At 44.0% G+C, this 19,419-nt stretch overlaps 2 long non-coding RNA genes across 2 annotated transcripts; one reads left to right on the forward strand and one right to left on the reverse strand.

Annotated features, from left to right (window-relative positions):
• Positions 1–3,470: 3,470 nt before the first annotated feature.
• LOC140221926 (uncharacterized) lies at positions 3,471–4,485 on the reverse strand. The gene is made up of 2 exons (XR_011897471.1): positions 4,062–4,485; positions 3,471–3,871 (listed from the first exon to the last, which is right to left on the reverse strand). It is a non-coding gene; the product is annotated as an uncharacterized lncRNA (long non-coding RNA).
• A 327-nt stretch (positions 4,486–4,812) lies between these two features.
• Positions 4,813–5,998, forward strand: LOC117846029 (uncharacterized). The gene is made up of 3 exons (XR_004638203.2): positions 4,813–5,274; positions 5,429–5,638; positions 5,741–5,998. It is a non-coding gene; the product is annotated as an uncharacterized lncRNA (long non-coding RNA).
• The last annotated feature ends 13,421 nt before the right edge of the window (positions 5,999–19,419 follow it).

Below are 19,419 nucleotides of genomic sequence, written 5' to 3' on the forward strand. Positions count from 1 at the left end.
AGAAGGGGATTCTCTTAAGCGATAACCGTCTCCCGACCCGCGTATGAGAAAATCCCACCTCCTGTTGTTTCCTAGATTTTGGGCTAAGCTGCTTGTGTGCTAAGTGGGAAATAAGCGAGGCGTTTGTGTGGGATTTTTATTTATTTCCACCTACAAGCCGCTTATAAACAAATACAAATGGGACCGTGCGAGTCGTAGTACCTACATGTTGTAGGTGTGCAGGCAGCGGTGGTCGGTGGAGCTGAAGCAAGAAATATGACAAAGGGGATGCTAAGTAATGTAGCAAGGGCTAGACAAATTCTGTTGAAGATAAAATGTGAAACCACTAAGCTAACAACTAATGTAATATACTTGCTATTATTAGGAGCTTCATGAGGATTTGTGATGCTGCTCCTGATGCATTCCGGGCCAATACTGTACATGGGTCAAGTTTTTAGGTATGGGACAAATTATCTCCAGTGGATCTTCTTTCCTCTTTCCCCTTTTCTCTTTTCAGCAATAAAAGAGTTTGAGGGGACAAAAATCTGCCACAACAGATCCAATTTCTATTTTCCTTTCCCCATAATTTTTTCTCGATCCCCTTTATCCCCCTCCCTCTCCATGTGTCCGTACGGATAGAAAAAGATAGGGAGATGCCATCTCCTATCACTTCGCACCTCCTTTGAGGAGCAGATGGAACCTAGCTGCAATCGTCAGACCAAGAACAACGAAAAACATTTCTCACAGTGAATTTAATAAAATTAATTGGTTGTTATAAATGTTGTTGTTCAATTCTATAACATTGGACAAAGTTGAAAGGAGCCTAAAGTGAACTATAGTTGAAATTGGTCAAAAGATCTCATAAATCGCACGAGCCTAGGTTTCATAAAATCATAATTTAGTCATCCTTGAGTTAGTTAAAGTTTCCAACCTAATATTTCTACAATTATTCAGCAAATTTAGTTTTAAAAGAATTAGATTTTTTATAACGCTAGTGATCCAAATAACCCTTAACAAAGGAGGGTGGGAGGGCATAAGCCCTCCTCCTCCACACATGTGTCTGTTTAGTATAAAAAAAGAGGGAAAAAAAGAATGCAATAAGATGAGTCACCGCTAGTTATTCTATATCTTCTAAGGTGGCTAGGAAGTGGAGTTGATAGGCTACCGAGATTTAGAAGTTTCGTTTGGACAAAGCATCTGCCTTCCAGTCATGCCGCTTGAGGTGGGTACAGTGTTGCACCTTGGATCTACTATCTCTATCTAGTAAAATAAGTTATTTTAGGAGTTTTAGCATATATTAGGAGGTAAAATGATCTTACATGCCCCTATTTATTAGCCATATTTACACTACCTGGCTGCCACATGCACACGTAAATACCGAATGAGTAAATAAAAAGGACTTGTTTTTTCTTTTTGATAAATTTTGAATCTTAGAATGATATATTTTTTTGGATGTAGGGAGCAGCTCATATATGCTATTTCTTCTTGTGTTTTTCTTTCTAACTTCTACCTGCGAGGTCGGTCGTCCTTTTTAACCTGACTTTATCTCCTTTTCTCTTAATGAAATACTCTCAGCGTTGTAAGATATTGTTTATTTTGGTTTCATCCATACTCAAGCTTCTTTATCATTAACCAAGCAAGTTTATAGGAGCGTTAGAGCGCTCGCACGTGCGCGCGGCCTCGCTCTAGCTGGCCGGAGTCCGATCCCCAGCCCGCGCCCCCTACTGTGGTTGCGTATATGCGCAGGGATCGTGCTCGTGTACCGTCCCCGGGGAGGCCGGCTGGCCGGCTGGAAACGATGGGATGATCATGATGATGAGAAGAAACCGTGTTGGTTGGTTTGCTGCGTGGTCATGTAAGAAACCGTACGACCGTTATGCATGGATACGGTTTAGTTTCTCTTATTTCTGTGGCTAGCTCTGTCGTAGCCGTACGCGCGCGCTACGTTGGCCGTAGCTGATGACTGCGTGCATGCGCGCGTGCTTCCGATCCAGCGCATCGAACGGCCGTGGATCGATCGACGGGAAGCTCGCCGGCGGCCCCTGATGAATCGAATGGAAACTCGCGAGCTCTTAGCTTGCTGGTTCCACTTCTTCCTGTCCGATCGAGGATGTACGTAGCCACATAGAACTATACATGGACATATCTACCCACCAATCAGTGGAAGGAAATTTCATTAACAAAGGAGGCCACTAGGGGCAGTACAGTAAATATGTATTGGATGGAGAAAATGAGACAGCAGGAAACAACATTTATTCCTTCTACCAAAGCACATTTTTCTTTCCTCCTCTTTCCCTCTTTCTTCGGCTTACAAAGACTATCTTGATTCAACAATCGATCATCAAATTCTCATTAATAAGCTTTGGATTTTTGAAGTTTGGGTCACAATTTAGCAATGCAAGTTGGCATCACATTTAGGTTTGCGTCAGCACTCGCACCAGCACGTCGTTGTACGTGTCGTGCGTTGTAGTGTCTGCTTTGCGATTGCGTCCTTCCTTCCTCCTATACACAACGCTGCAACAAGCAAGACCATCTCCCCGCAAAAAATAACGAAAGCAGGAATATAATATAACCGAATAAAAGGTCTAGAAATTCATGCGCAGCATTGTCGCCAATTCATTGGTTTTGGGCTCTTGGATCAACACAATGAGACGCACGTAGTACGATAAACATATTGGGCCTATAATCAGCAGTATGGCCCGTAATATATGATAGGCCCAGCTATATGTCTAAGTCCGCCCATGTCATTCATTCGTTTTGGGCTTTTAGCCCATCAAATCCTTGTGCTTATTAAAGCAGCTTTTACGACAGGCCCAACTATTTTGAATAAGCGGGCCTTCTTTCTGTTTTGCATCACCAATACGCTCCTCCCTCCTTCGCCATGTTTCTTTCCTTGCAAATTTGCTGCCGCTGCTGGCATGCTTCTGTGCGTGCCATCATCTAATCTAAAGAAGAAATGATACTTAGCCAGCTGAGGGTGAAGGAAACAGAATTCCCACGAATCAATAGCTCTCAATACGGAATTCCTGTTGTGGAACATGCGGTTTTGTTCTGGGAGTCTGGAGACCATGAAAAAGAGCTGATCCCGTCCTGTGTTGCAGTCATCAGTAGTAACACCTATCGTCATCGGAGTTACTGGTGTCTGCTCTTCTTGACTCTCATACGACGGCAGCCCTGCTTTGCCATGTCTTGCTTCCAACCTTGGAATGCTATATCAGATTTTGACCTTTGACTGAATGCCACCTCGTGCTCTGCATCCTTGAAATCATGAACCCAGTGAAATGGGTCCAGGCAACACAAAGAAACTTGACAGTCATGCTTGCCCCCATCAGATCCCAGGAAAATAGAAAAAAGATAGACAGCAAGCAGGGCCACTACCCTCCAGGGCACGACCAAACGGATTAAGGATGGGAATGATACTGCTATACTTCGATCAGCAACATATTAGCAGAAATACGTAAAGGAAACTAACGTGTAAGAATGCATGAACAGACATAACCAATCTCTGTGTTTCATTATTAACTACACCATCAAATACCACAATTGGACTCCATGGAAGGTACAAGTAGAACATACACCAATAATGCAAGCAGACATAACCTGAACCGACCAAAGCAGCCGGTGCAGGTTTGACTCACAATCTCAAATACAGAAGAGCACACAGTCCAAAGCCTGATACATACACACAGAGTATTACTAACAATATGGGGTAAACCATTGGGCGACTTGCATCGTTATCTAAAAAAAAGAATGGTGACTTGCATCACAAACCTAAGATGAAAGCATCGTAGTCTGAATACTGGCCGATTTCTTTCTTCCAAGGAGGCCGCCTGAACCAGGTATTCGTCGTCGAAGGAATGTTATTGCAGACGCTGCCTGTTCGTTCAGCAACCTGAATAACCGTATACCACTCCGTTGGGAACATATATTCATCTTGGCACCATGAAAGCACAAATTTGATGAGGTATGCTACTACTATTCCTCGGAAAATTTTTAGTTTTGGGAGGACCATGGAAATTTGGAAGTAGATTGGAAAGAACCAACGTGATGATGTTAATGCCTGGCACAATACAGGGACGTACCGAAAGCCAGTTGATCTGATAAGCCAAGAAGAAGTAATCGCGAAGGAGAGCCAGCTGCGCCTCAACGATGGTAAATGCCCGCTTGCAGTCCGGTAGAATCAGCTCCTTGAGCATCAAGTCACGGACCATTTCGTTCCCTTCCTCGGCGCAATGAAATCCAAAGTAGCGCCTTGTCGCAGAATCTGTGGGAGAGGAGAGTGTCGAGCGTGCCGTTGAGGATGATCATAACCCATGGACCATATCTCTGGATAATGGGGTCGTCTTTGCAGCGGTCAATGAGAGAGTCCATCCAAGGAGGGGATGAGTGGATAAGCTTTAATACGCGGTCAGCGCATGCTTTCGCAGTGCATGCCTGTTCTATGTTTCGGACGAAGAACAAATGGTGTCCGGATGGAAACAAGGTAGAGTATTTGTACCATTGGCAGTAGCAATATGCCAGCAACGACATCTAGATACGTTTACGAGTCATATTTTACGGTGGAAAAGGTCATGTATGAGTACTGAAATCATTTCAAAGTTTTTAGATGGTTTGACCTGTTTGGCAGAGCTCTACGCAGCTCCATATCCTTCGAAATAGTTCCGCTTCTATTTTTTCCAGCCAAACGATTTAGCTTCGTGAAATTCAGATCCGCAAAAAACCTAGATCTAGCTCTCATATTCACCAAATCCACGGAGCACCTCGGGATGCTCTCAAAACGTTGATTTTATAACCCATCATGGAGTTGGTGGAAATTACCCACCTATACCATCTATTACACATCCCCCTGCCGTTTCGCGTCCTTTTTTTTCTTTCTGCCGCCACCTCCGTTCTTTTTTCCCCTGACACCGTTTCTCTGACCCAGCGTCGTTCCTTCTCCCAGTGCCGCCCGCCGCCCACTTCCCTTGCCTTCCTCACCAGCACTGGCCTTGGCGTGGCCGGAGGGCGCCACGGCCTTGGCACGACGACGCCAGCGCTGGCCTTGGCCTTGGTGCGGCCGCGGCCGGCACTGGCGTTGGCCTGGCTGGGGCCTATGGCCTGGCCTCTCTTTCATGTCGCCAGTACAGCGCGACACTCCGCATCCACCCAAATCGGAGCTAGGGCTACTGGCCTTGCTGCCCCCACGCAAGGCGCCAAGAGCCGCCACATCCAGCCGCATCACCGCTGGTCCCACACAAGGAGAGGCGGTGGCGGCGTCTTCTGCCGATTTGAGGAGCAGGGGAGGCTGGATTTGAGGTAGACACGGTCATTTCAGTTTTGTGTTTAAGCTAATTGGCAGCTGGTGGTTTTGGCTGTGGGGAAGAAGCTGCTTGCTCGTCAGATTCAGCTAGCTGTCTTCCTCCAATTCATGTTTTTCTACTTTCTTCTTAAATTGATCGTCAAATTGCAGGATTTGGGGCACCAGCTAATGCCCGGCTCCAGCATGGACACGGCATTTCTGCGTTCTCCGCTTGCTCGTAATCTAGTTTCTGACGAGTTTGCCGTTCTTCACTCCACAAGCTACCGTTTCCATCCTCTGCGATATTTGAGATGCAACCCGACAGACTCAAGGCCCTGCCAAACACTATCCTGCCAAACACTGTCTGCTTCACCTTTAAGGGTATGCTCTTTCTAGCGTTGCAATGTGTAAATCACAAAATGAACTTTTCAGTTTCAGAGTTGATGCTTAGCTCCAAACTTGAGTATATTGTTATTGTTACAGATCTAGAGTAAATTTCAAGTTTTGTGATCCGATAGGGCAACTCTTGTGCAAGGCGTGACTACAATGGATATTTTTCGCGATGAGCTGGCCACCAATCTTGCTCTTGCTTAGAGGTAGAATGTAATGGAGTAGTAAATTTTCAAATTTATTTTCTATGTATTGTATGAACAAGGTTCATTTTATGTCATGTGACAACAATGGTTAAATTATGTTGCTTGGAACAAAGTTGTATTGAGAAAACATCACGTACAGTGAAAATCTCTGTTTCGGGAAAACACCACATGAAGAGAGAAAAAATGAGAAAAAAAAAAGGAAAAACACCAAGAGCATTAGAGGACAATCCAACCAAAAACTTTGTTTCTGGATCTGGAGTTGTTGTCTCAGCCAAACACTTTTCCTCAGCTCCACGGTGAGAGCATAGATCCACGCTGGAGTTGCTCTGTGGTGGAGCTGCTGTTTTTGAGGATCTGGAACTGCGTGGAGCTCTGCCAAACAGACCCTTAATCTTCATTGAATCAGTTTCAAAATTCCATTCCAAGAGAACTAGGATTTACAATGCAACAGACCCATCACAACTGATTGGCCACAAGCTAGTCGTAATGGTGGCATCACTCCTGGTTTTAGTATGGCTCTAACGCCGAATCAATTACGAAGTCAAGAAAAATCAGTAGAGATGCTGGGTGTGATACCCAAGGTTTCCTTTTAAAAAAAACAAATCATAGTTCTTTTAACCTTGAGAATAAATGTGTAATAATAATAGCAGGGTTGGTAATGGAGAAATAATCAGTGTAATAAACTGTTTTCATAAATTGCAGTTCATAATCATAGATGTATGGAGATTGATTGCATCAAGATCTATCGGATTTAAAGTAGGGATCTAGGTCCATTTTATACATGGGTGACACCATCAGTTGCTACCAACCTTGATTTGTTTGAGATTTTTTTTTTTGAGTGGCGGGTTACTTGTTCCTTCCAAACCTTTGAAGTGTAGCATTAGTATTCCACAATAACTAGAGAATTCTTTCCTTCTCCTTCCACATATCCCATATCATAATTGTGTGAAACAATTCAACCAAAAGCCTAACCCTTAACCTTGAACCCCAAGTATAAATCTTTCCTAACCCTGAACCATACGAGGTCCATTCTTTTCATTCGCGATCATTGAAATGGTCAATGATTGCGAATGACAAGAGGGTCCAACGAACGCAATTCAATGATTGCGAGTAGAAGTTAGCGGTCGTTAAAATGTATTTGAATCACCCAGTTGATCTAGATATAGTACATATGTATATAACAAAAGGTCATATATTATTTTGTTAAATAATAAAGCTTCACGAGTTTTAATTGAATAATTGCAAGGTAGGTTTAGATTTAGTGGGGTTACTTTAAATTATTTTTTTATAACAGCATATCTTACTAATACTAATTGGAGGCTCTTTTTTAGCATCCACATGAAGCCATTTAGGATCTTAGGTGGACACTCTAGAAAAATAGAGAAATTCTAGAAATTCTCTCAAAAAAGCAAAATATTTAGCCATCAATTAGGTAGACTCAAATCATCATAGGCATTGAATCTAGTATGTTTTCTAAAAAATTACCGACCCTACCATTATGAAAATGGTCTAAAGTAACCCCTAAATCTATATCTAAATTATCCACCACTGACATTATACAAAATAAATTAAAATAACCCCATATTCTTCATCTAAATTACCCACTTATACCATTATATAAAAAATTAAAATAATCTCCTAAATTTGTATCTAAATTGCCCACCACTAACATATTATAAAATATAATTTAGAGTAACCCTTAAATTTGCATCTAAATTACTCAAATATCCCATTATTAAAAATAACATGAGGTGACCCTAAATTTGAATTCGAATCATCTTAATTAAAATACATCACCAAGGTACACCAATATATATGATTCTAAATTGTCTATTTCTTACATGATGTGTGTCACTATTATAAATATATACAGGAAGTGATGAGAATATATATTTCCATGTTCAAAATATAGATTACTAACTTTATAGAGTAATTACTAACTAAAGTGAAAAAAGAAGGATTATAAATGTGAATGGAAACTTTATAGAGTAATTGCTAACTAAAGTGTACCACGATCGGATAAAGATAATAAGTATGTATTCATATAAGTATTCTATTAGAATATTTAATAAACTAGAGAGAGTTTAAGGTAACAATTTTTATTGTTAGCTATGTGCTCTCATTTTTTTAAAAATTGCAGACTCCATATCAATTCTCACGACACGCTAGCAAAAAAAGATAAACCCATTCGGGGATCAATCATGTAGACTCTAATAATCATAGCTATAGGTGTATTATGTTTCAAAAAAATTATACAACACTATCATTATAAAAATATTCTAAAGTAAACCTCTAAACCTATATCCAAATTATCCATCTCTACCATTACAAAAAATAATTCAAAGTAACTCCATAATTTTCATGGAATTATCCATACATGTTATTGCCCATGTCGGGAATAATATATTAATGTTTACTTGTTAACGTTGGGAGAAAAAACACCTAATTGTATTCCATTTCCAAAACACCTTGAGAAGAAAATGCACCTATAACTGACAGTGACAAGATATGCTAGAAAGGCTCCGTTTTAAGTTGTGGGTCGTTTTGATATTTCTAGATTCATAACTTTTACTATGTATCTAAACATAGGTGTATATCTAGGTGCATAATAAAATATTCGAATGTAGAAATGCTAAAACGACCTATAATTTGGAACGGAGGAAGTACTACGGAATTTTCACACTTTTTTCGTGTGGGCATGATGATGCATTTGTCTTATATTCCACAACTTAATTTTATACAACACACTATACAAAAATGGAGCATGCTAGCATCCGGACGTCCACACGGAGTCAAATCCATCGGACGCTTCCGTGGCAGCATGTGATTGGTCACCGCACTCTGCCCTCGCTCGTGTCGCACTACCCGCGCCCCACGCGCCCATGTCACGTCCATGCAGGGGACCATGCCACCCGACCCCACGCGGGGACCGCTCGAGCCCCCCTCGCTTCCCACACGCATGCACGCGGGCCTACCTGCGCCCGCTCAACGGCGGCCCCGCAGCTGCGGCGGGTGGGTCCCATTGCAACATGTGCTGAAACACTTGAAACATGCGCCTGCAACATACGTCAAAAACACTTGCAACCAGATCCACTTTTGCAACATCCAGATGAAACACTTGCAACATACGTTAGAAACAGTTGAAAGACTTGCAAAAATCACCCGAAACACTTGAAAAAACACTGCAAACATATGCAACATCCAGATAAACGCTTGCAACATATATGCAAAACATGTGCAACATCCAAAATAACACAACTACATCATACGTATGAAAAAAATAGATGCAACATTTGGAATAGACTCTTGCAACATACGTGTATAGCCATTGCAACATAAGCAATATTTGGACCTACTTTTGCAACATCCATATAAAACACTTGCAACATACTCCTGGAACATCTGAAACACTTGAAACAAACACTTGCAACATGCGCTTTCAGCAAAACCAGGCGTGCGGGCCGTCGCGGAGCACTGCACAACGGGAGTCCCCGCGTGCACACTTGGCCGCCCCTGGCGCGGGGGAGTGGCGGCCGGCCCGGCTTGCCCGCCCTTGGCTGCGGGGGAGCGGCAGCCACGTAGCGTCTGATATTTGATTGGTGCATCCAGACGTCCGGCTCGTAGCATTACCGTATAAAAATTTGTTTGGAACGGGAGATTTAGGTTTGGCAATTTGGAAGAGACGTACCTTGATCTGGCCCGGTCGTGACCTTTGCCAACGGCCATCGCAGAGACGCAGCCACGCAAGTCGCTTAGTTTGGCAAGAGCGAGGTCGCAGGCTCGTTGATCGGTTGGAGCTTCTTGATTTCCCTCGCCAGGCCGTGGCGTCGTGCTCGCGTGTGGTCGCGCCCTAGCAGAGCATGCGGCGGCGCAGTAGACCAGACGGAAGATGAAGAGAACAGCAGCCGCCAGCAGAACACGGAAGCCGAAAGGGACAAACGGGGCGCGGCGAGACGTGTGGGCTTGTTGGGCCCAGAATCCTTCGGCCCACCCGAGAACAACAAGAAGGCCGACCGCCGACCTCACTAGCACGACGACGGTCAACGGTCCCACTGGAAGCGTCCCTGGTTTACCAGCAGCCTACACTTTCCCTGGTTTGAAGTCATCACTTGTCTATGAGCTTACCAGCAGCCTTTGTTTCTAAGCACGCATTTCTTGCTTTGCTTAAGCCGCCTCCCTGCAACCAAAAACCCAGTGCCCCTTTAATTTCTTTTCAACGTTACAAACAATTCACTGCTTCGATCCTCCTTCCATTCTTTCTTTTTTGTTGTTGTTGTTGTCTTTCCTTTTGGACACCATTTGGATTGGGCTTGCAACCAAATGGGATGCATCTGAACAGTTTGCCAGTAGTGCGCGTGTTCATTTTCTCGCTGACTATGTAGTGCTCGGATATCACATTGTCATGCTGACCGCCGACCTCACTCTTTGGTGGTTAGTTTCGGCGGAAGACTTCTCACTGCGGATCCAGCCTATGTTTGTGTTGTTTTGTGCTAAAATTATAGTATGAACATGATTTGGAAAAAAACAAACTCGATGAATTTGTTCCTAGAAATACGACTCTCAAGCAGATCTGATCCCAGAAAAAGCGAAAAGACAAGACCAGGACCATCTAGCGATCGAGATATTACAAGGAAATTGATTCTAAGGATGGGATAGCACTGCTACTTGGATCCACAACTTGCAAATAATTAAGCAGGAACACGTAATGGAAACGGATGCGTGCACGCCATGGACAAATTAAATTGGAACTCAAATACTACTGGAACATGATGACTCCATGGAAGGTAGAACAGAGCCAAGCTGAAACACTGAATTCACCTGAATCGACCACACCAGCCGGTACAGGTTGGACTCCAAGATACAAATACTAGATGGACTATAGCACAGTGGATTCATTCTGCTGCTGCTGCTCCCTTGCACGGTACAGGTTGTGCCGTTGCATGGAATTCAAAAACCGGAGGTGGAGGACTTGGTTGGACTCGACTAGTTGTGACGATCCACGACTCAGCTAGTACGACTCCGAGACGGATTCGTTTTTCTATTTTGCCGGGAGGCCTACCTGCTGGTTACTGGTGCGACAGCAACGCTCGGATATCGTACGTGACAGGGTTTCGGTTTGGAAAGGGGCCAGAATCGGATTCCGTTGCAAGCGCCAAGCAGAGTCGGATCAGGTCGACACGCGCGGATCAGGTCGGAGCAGTGTTATGGGACTAAGGACGTCGGAGGAGATCTGGGACGACTGGAAAGGCAGTTCATGCCGAAGAAGCGTGTGACGACCGATCGGGAGTTGCGCTGGCCGAAGATGGAGGAGGGGTCGGATCTTGCGGAGCACATCAGTGGTTTCAGGCAGAAGGTCGCGAATCGGGAACAAGCTAGCGGGTGTGACGGTTGATGATGATGAAAAGATAGGTGTCCTCCTGTGTTCACTGCCACCGTCCTATAATTCGGTGATAAGTGATTTGTCGCACAAGGATAGCATCACATTTGAGGATATCATTGTAGTATTATTGGCTTGGGAACAAAGCGGAGATCAATACAGTGGATGTAGGGAGTTAGAATATGCGAGGAGTGGAAGATAAGAACAAAGGTACAGATGATGCGTTTGTTGGTTAAAGGAGAGCAGGGGAGATAAGAAGAAACTGAGGCGCTATGGTTGCAAGAGTTAGAATACGGTGAGGAAGGAGTGTTTAGGAAAGAATAAGGGGGGCAAGTGCTAACGTTGCAATTTATAAGAGTACAATTTAGAAGAGAAGTATTGCATCACCCTATTTTTTTTAAATAGCTTGTATGACACTTCTTCTGTTGATTCAACAGTTATTCAGTAACTACTGTGCTCAGAGCCAATCCCAAGCAAACCAACAAACGTTGGTTGAATACTCAAAAAGATAGAAGAACATCTAAGTACATAGGATTTCCCCAATAAACACACAAGTACATTAATTTGGGTCCAAGCACGATCTACCGAACAGCAAGAAGAACATGTAACGAGAAGGAATCAGGTTACTCATCGTCAGTGGCATCCGGAGCTACGGCCGCCGCGCGCCTTCACACAGAGAATGTTATCAGCTGTTGCGAACGCGCGGGTAGCACGGTGGTTGCGCCTCCCGTCCAGGAGCGCACCCACCCGAGTGATTCACTACGGGGACAGATCAGGTGTTGCATCAGAATTTATTTCCAAATTTAATTCCACGGGTTTTGGACGTATGCGTGAACCATCGTGACGTGCTCGTCACCTACGAAGCGTTGTCTGACTTCGTCGATATCCGGAAGGATGTTGTATGTGTATAGTTTGTAGATCTAGAGCGAGGGTGCATAGGGGTGTGCGTGGGTGTTGTGTGCATTTGTGTGTACGTTCAGATACTATAATGTACCGTAGTTGTCCAGCTAAAAAAATGTTATCAGAGGAAAGAAAAAAATAGAAAAAGTGATTATATGGGCTGGGCCCCGCTTGCTCTGCTACTGTGGTACACACAGAGGCACAGACCAGGCAGGCCACAAAAGAGTTTGTTCTTGTTTGTGCTACGGATTACGAGCTTAGTGGGCCGTCTTTTACTCCATCAACCTATCCTCTCACTGGATCATTTTCTTTCTTTTCTTCTCACGGGGTGGCAACTTGCAACCTGCTTGCCCTGCCCGTGAATGACTGCGTGTTCATTTCCAGGCTTATGTTTGTGAGCGATGTGTTTAGTCTTTAGCGTTTTGCAGTTCAGTATTTCACTTTCACAGAGTGAGGCTTCCCTGATGTGCATACAGAGATGCAGATCGTCTAGACTGGTTGACTGACTGACTCACGATGTAAGCCTGAGTTTACCTCGACTCCATTGCTGGCCATCACAGAGAATCCCAACCCCTTGCTGCGAGGGACCCCGTCTCTTGGCCACCCCGGGCAGAAAAGAGCGGGAGATGACCACCTCCCGGCGCCAAACCCGCGCATTCCGCTTTCGCGCCGCGCCATTGTTAATTTATTATTATATAACTGTTGAGGGAAGAATTTGTTAACCGAAACCTCCACCGCACTTATCGAACAAACAAGTTGTCACTGTTTTATTAGCAAAGGATCATTATTGTTATTATTACTAATATTAGTAGTAGTACTACTCATCAAACCATGGTAAGATTAATGAACCATTTGCTGAGCCTTGACATGAACCATGATCGTCGCCTAAGTTAAACATTGCAGGAGGCTGTCGGGTGGGCCCCAGCACCCTGTAACTAAGGTCCAACTGTCCCAATGTAATCTGGTGCTAACGCAATATCAGCGCTGGCGGAGCTACAGGCCAAAGAGGGTCATGGCGCCTCTCCTTGCCAATTGCAAAACTTTTATTAACCAGTTACAAATTGATGCTTATAAAAATTAAAAAATGATCACATTAAGCAACAGATTAGTACTAATGGCCCCCCTCTTATTTTGTGTTCCAGCTCCGCCGCTCAATATCAGGAAGAACAGGTCTGGCGACATCTTTTCAATTCAAATAAATTTCAAAAATTTAACACAGTTGGCCCTCCTAACATGCAAAAAAAATCAGTTTCTGGCTCCGCCCCTACGGGAAACCCTCGATCATTAAGGAACCATACCAGGGTGCTATAAAAATAACGAATAAATAAGAGAATCTCGCCTAAAAGATGTGGAATAAATTCGGGATATTGTGGATCCGCAATAATTGCAAAGCCCAAAAGACGACATGGAACGTGACGAGATTCTCTTCTCATCAACAAACAAAAAGATCTGTAAAAGATGGAAAATGATAATTAACCTGTGCTCAGGTGTTTCAATGTGCCTAAGCCCCGGATTTCTATGAGTCGAATTTCCTGCATGACGCGGACTGGGTTTGTTCCATTTGCACCGATGGTCGTCGTCTTGTAAAGGGTTTAGCGACATCGTCTGCTGACCTGGTGGAGATAGAATAACTAAAGTTGGACAAGTATGAAGGGCTTGATGCCACCAGAGCCTGAAAGCCCACGAGGGAGAGATGATGGGTCCCATACTCCCATAAATGCTATTGGCCACGTGTGAAACTATCGCTTTGCATGCACGCTATCGTTTATTCGTGGGGTGTTCGATATAGCACAGGTCACATTGGATGTTTGGTACTAATTATAAGTATTAAATGTATGCTAATTATAAAAATAATTGTACAGATGGACTCTAATTCGCGAGATGAATCTATTAAGCCTAATTAGTCCATGATTTGATAATGTGGTGCTACAGTAACCATTTGCTAATGATGGATTAATTAGGCTTAATAGATTCGTCTTGCGAATTAAACTCCATCTGTGCAATTAGTTTTGTAATTAAGAGGGTTTTTGGATACACCCCACTAAAATTTAGCACCTGTCACATCAGATATTTGAATGCTAATTAGGAGTATTAGATATAAGCTAATTACAAAACTAATTGCATAGATGGAGTCTAATTCGCGAGTCGAATCTATTAAACCTAATTAGTCCATGATTTGACAATGTGGTGCTACAGTAACCATTTGCTAATGACGGATTAATTAGGCTTAATAGATTTGTCTTGCGAATTAGCACAGGGTTCTGCAATTAGTTTTATAATTAGCTCATGTTTAGTCCTCCTAATTAACATCCGAACATCCGATGTGACACTGCTAAAGTTTAGCACCCAATATCCAAATACCCCCTAATTACAAAAAAACTGAATCGCGATAACCGAAATGGAAACACTCAAATTGAACTTGATATGGATGTTATGACAAAGATGAAATTAAAGCGACAAACCCATCGCCAAAACGTTCACATCTCAATCTAGATACTACCAAACATCACTTAGGCTAATTCCAGTCGAAGTTTCATAGAGGTTTCATGCGCATTAAATACTGTGGCGGAACCGTCCAACTTAAACTGGTTTAAATGCGCCTAATTGCTGCCGACGCAGCAATTATCCGAAACACACTTAAAACAGTATAAGTCCGGTCGTCCGTCGAGTGTCCCTAGGACTCCTCGAAAGATCCACGTCGTGTCTCATAGCCATACATCAGGATTGTATCCGCGATGGGATAGCATCAACAAATATTACATTTTTACATACATACAAGAGGTACGAGTTAATACAAGACATAGTTTGAAGCAAACTTAACAGTGCAGTGTTAGACAGAGTTCTAGGACTTAAAACATAAACGGTTCGGATGGAGATGAGCATTATGAGACTTCTTCTAAGGGTATTGTGAGACTCATAACAATACCCTAGGGTTTCGGGGCTTCCTCCTCAGTGGACTCCGGCGGTGCTTCTGAAAAGATAGCCACAAGGGATAACCCTGAGTACGGTGTACTCAGCAAGTCTTACCCGACTAACCAATATAATAGTTTTTCTTGGAAGTACATGATAGATTTTTGGTGTACTTGGCTGATACATTTTTGCCGAAAAGCTTACTACAAGTGACGCCTTAGTTTTATCTTTTATTTGAGTTAAGTTGTTACCTAACCATTCTAGATGAGAAAAGATTAATTGCGAACAACAAGGTATTAAGTCATACACCAATCATTATCAGAAAGATATGACATTCATGAATTTTTGCTACGATGCTCAACAGTGATCAAGTGCATTCATAACCGAGAATTGCGGCGATCCGGATCATATTACATCCTGCAGGAGAGTACCCTGATCACCAGTTATATACGACTGTCCAGGTCGTACGTAACGACTTTTCGATTAGTAAATCCAATGATTGGGAATAAGACTACCTGGACCCAGGGACGCACCCCCACATGGGACCCCACGTCTGGCCCGATCACCATGTGAGTTTCAGGCTACGCCCTTGCCAATCTCCAGCACGTCAAGCGCGGGTACGAAGTATTCCCGATCAAACAGTTTGCTAACCTACTGGGCTTTACTGGTCCCATACCCAGTAAGTGATCAGATGATTATCACTTGATCAAAGGTTAAGACAACGAATCGGGCCTTAACCAAATTAATCTAGCAGACAGAACTACATCCCTAGCTTCTGCCCGCTTCTCAATTTCCAAGTCATCTCTTCATAATTAACACGCATGACTCAATTTTTTTTCTTAAGGTTGGTAAACCAAGCATTTAAGCAACTAAGCAATTCTAGACTTGGGTTATCTACTAAAGGTTTGAACAAGTGGCAAAGATGTCCTTAAAACAAGGTATGATAATGCACAAGAATGGGTTTCAAGCAACTCCTAGACTTAGTGCATACATATAGCAATAGCTAAATACAGGACACATGAAATATTGACTTCAAAATAATAGGTGTAATGCACCGGGGCTTGCCTTGTTCGCTTAAAAAGTTAGCACTATCCGAAGGGTTGGCCTCGCAGGGGACCAATTCAAAGATTTCCTCAAACTCCAAAGATCCTTCTGAATATTCCGAGTAATCTCCTTCTGGTGCTTCGGGGTCTATAGCATAACATATGCAGGGGTTAGGAATGCAAATTTTTGAATATAAGACTATACAACTTTCCTTCGTGATAGAGTTGCAAGCCAACAAGGACTATACAATTTATCATGATAAAGTTGCAAGACAACACACAAAAACCCGAAAAGATTTAGCCCACACTTTTTATTTTCCTAATTATCCTTACTTAAGGCCTTTTCTTTTATTTTTAGAAAATGTTATAATTATTTTCTAACTTTAAAACCTAATTTCCTATGAATTAATAATAATTTGTGATTATGAAAATGTTATTTCATATTTTATGCATTTAATAAAGATTAAGTATTTATTTAATTACCTTAAAAGAAAGGCATTAAATAAATACCCAAATTTTTATTATTTTTCTAGGGTATAAAAATTTTAATGTATAAAAGAAAATAAAACAAGCCTAACAAAATTTCACTAATTTTGGACACTCCTAGAAATTTCTGTGATTTAACCGGTGAGATTCGGATTTAAACTAATTATTCTATAAAGGAAATCTAATTTTTCCCGAAAAACACCCCCGGCAACTTTTCTCACGCGGCCCTATCCTACCCCCTCTCTCTTACGCTGGGCCCGTGGCGCGGACCCACCCTTTCTCCTATTCACCCTACCCGCCGGCCTATTTCTCCCCCGGCCGGGCCCTACTGGGCCGATTCTTCTTTTTCTTCCTCCTTTTCCGGACCGGCACCGGCCCACGACCTGCCTCTCCTTTTTCTTTTCCTCGCGAGCTCGGCCTGCCTTTCTCCTAGGCCTCCGGCCTTTTTCTCCCACCGGCCAACCGCATGCGCACCTGGGCCTCCAAGACCGCGGCCCATCCGACGCCCGCGCTCGGCCGGCCTCTTCCTTTCCTCCTTCTCCCCTCTGACGCGCGGGCCCGAGGCTCCAGCGCCTTCTTCTTCCTCCCGCCAAAATCCCGCGCGCGATAGGGGGCGGTGTGGCTTGCCGGCCGGCGCCCTACCGGCGACGGGGCTAGGCCGGGGAAGCATCCCCATGCCCTAGCGCATCCGTGCGCGGCGACAGCTCCTCGGGAGATGGCCGAAGCCACTCCCTCCACGGCGGCGGGCGGCGGCACCTACGGCCGGTCGCGGCTACGCGCGACGACGGCGCAACCCACCCCGACGACTCCCTCTACGGCTTCCTAGCAACCCAAGGACCTGCCTACGACTACCCAAGAAGAAAGAGAGCAAGCGCAAGGAGGTTCTCACCGTGAGCAGGAGGTGCGGCGACGACGGACGGGAACAACGGCGAGCACGATTACTCCGGCAAAGATGTTGGACAACAACTCGACTGGAGTGTAGCTGGGGTGTCTGTGGAGGAGTGGGCGAGAGGTATCGACGGGAGGTGAGGCGTGGCGGGAGAATTTTACCCGGCGGCGGCGGCTTGGACAGAGGAGCAGCGGCGGTAAAAAGAGCGGCGGTAAAAGGGGCGGCGCGGGAGCGGTAGATATATGCACGTTTTACCGCACGTATGAACGACACCGTGGCCTACCTACGGACTCGCGTGGCAAGGAGGTGGCGTAGCTGCCGCGCTGGCAGGCGACCGAGGACGGCGGCGGCGACACGTTGAGTGCGACTCTGTCATCCGTCCTCCCTTTCTTCTCTTATCAGAAACTTCAGAGCCCTTTCACAGTCGATTTGCAATCCGACGGCTCCACGGTCCTTTAAGCAATGTTGTAGATAAACTTGGACTCTCCAAGTTTTATTTTTGCTTTGACCCGAGATAATCATCCAAAAGTCTTCAAATTTGAATTTTTCTCTGGCAAATAACTGAACCCTTCTATTCTTCCATTCAGTTTCGTCAGTCAATCACTGTGGTCATTTACCCGACTTGGTGAATCATTTCGGTGGTCCAACTTCTCTTCTTGTAGTCCAACTTCTTCCCAAATGTGTTCTACAACATCCAAGGGTTTCATTTTGCCCAAAAACACCTATGCCCTTTACACTAGATTTTGCTGAAATTGGCTCCAGACTTGACTACATACGGCTGTTTCAGACTTAGCCATTTTCAGCAAGACAGTCAACCCGTGACAAAGTGCTGATTTTGAATTTAAATTTAAATTTGTTCCCCTCACTGTTCCTGATCAACAACACCTGAAGATACTTGTCCAAAGTCCATACTTCAATATGGTGTAGTTGTTCTGATCCACTTATTTGAAAAATTCAACAGAAATCAATTTTGAAAATGGACTCTGGGCTGTTTTTCTGGAATTTCTGTTGTCGGACGGGGAACAGTAACTTTGGATTTCCATTTTCTTTCTTTGATTCTTTTGAGGTATTTAGGATCAAATCTTGTCCCAATTCTTTATCTTTAAGTTCTAATCACCCTTACACCTTCATTCCATATTTTTGCCGAATTTTTCTGAATTTCCAATTCAAAATTCAAATTTTGGTCAAATTTGACCCGAATTTGATTTTTGGCCAATTTCTTCTTCTTTTCTTCATGAATTGCTTCCATTTCTTCAGAGTCACTTTGATGACTAAAATGGCAGGTATTACAAATACGGTGACATATCAGCATATGTGATGACATGGCATGATAATTATGAAGTGAGAGAGGGAAAGAGTTTCATCAGGATAAAAACCGTGTAGGCACTATTTCCAAGACTATGAAACCTATTGAAACTTACATTGGGGGCTATAGAGTTTCATCTCATCTGACCATATCCAATCACATGTCTTGCAATTAATGATATGGCCAGCTTGCACTACTAGAAAACTGACCTTTCGTCCCTAGCTTTAGTACCGGTTGTTTTTGAACCCGGTACTAATGCTAACATTAGTACCGGTTCCAAAGTTGGGAGCCTCCGGAGGCCCTCTAGTACTGGATGGTGGCTCCATCCACCCTCTAGTACTCCAACCGGTACTAGAGGATTTAATACCGATTGGAGGCTCACTAGAGCCTTCCCGCAATTTTTTTCTTTTTTTCCTCTGTCCCGCCCGTGCTTATCTGCTTCATCACGCGCCCCGCAGCGCCCAAGTCCTTCTCCTCCACTGCTTCTCTCTTCTTTTCCTCCACTACCGCAAGCCAGCGCCCAAGTCTCATCCTCACCAGCCCTCTCCCTTCCACCGGAGCTCTCTGGCTCTCCCTCTCCCTCCCTCTGAGACTCTGCCCGCCCCTACCTCCCCTCCCCTCCCCTCCTCCGCTCGCCCCTCACCGGCGGGGTGAG

Source organism: Setaria viridis, chromosome 2, assembly GCF_005286985.2.
Source record: "Setaria viridis chromosome 2, Setaria_viridis_v4.0, whole genome shotgun sequence".
NCBI lineage: Eukaryota > Viridiplantae > Streptophyta > Magnoliopsida > Poales > Poaceae > Setaria > Setaria viridis.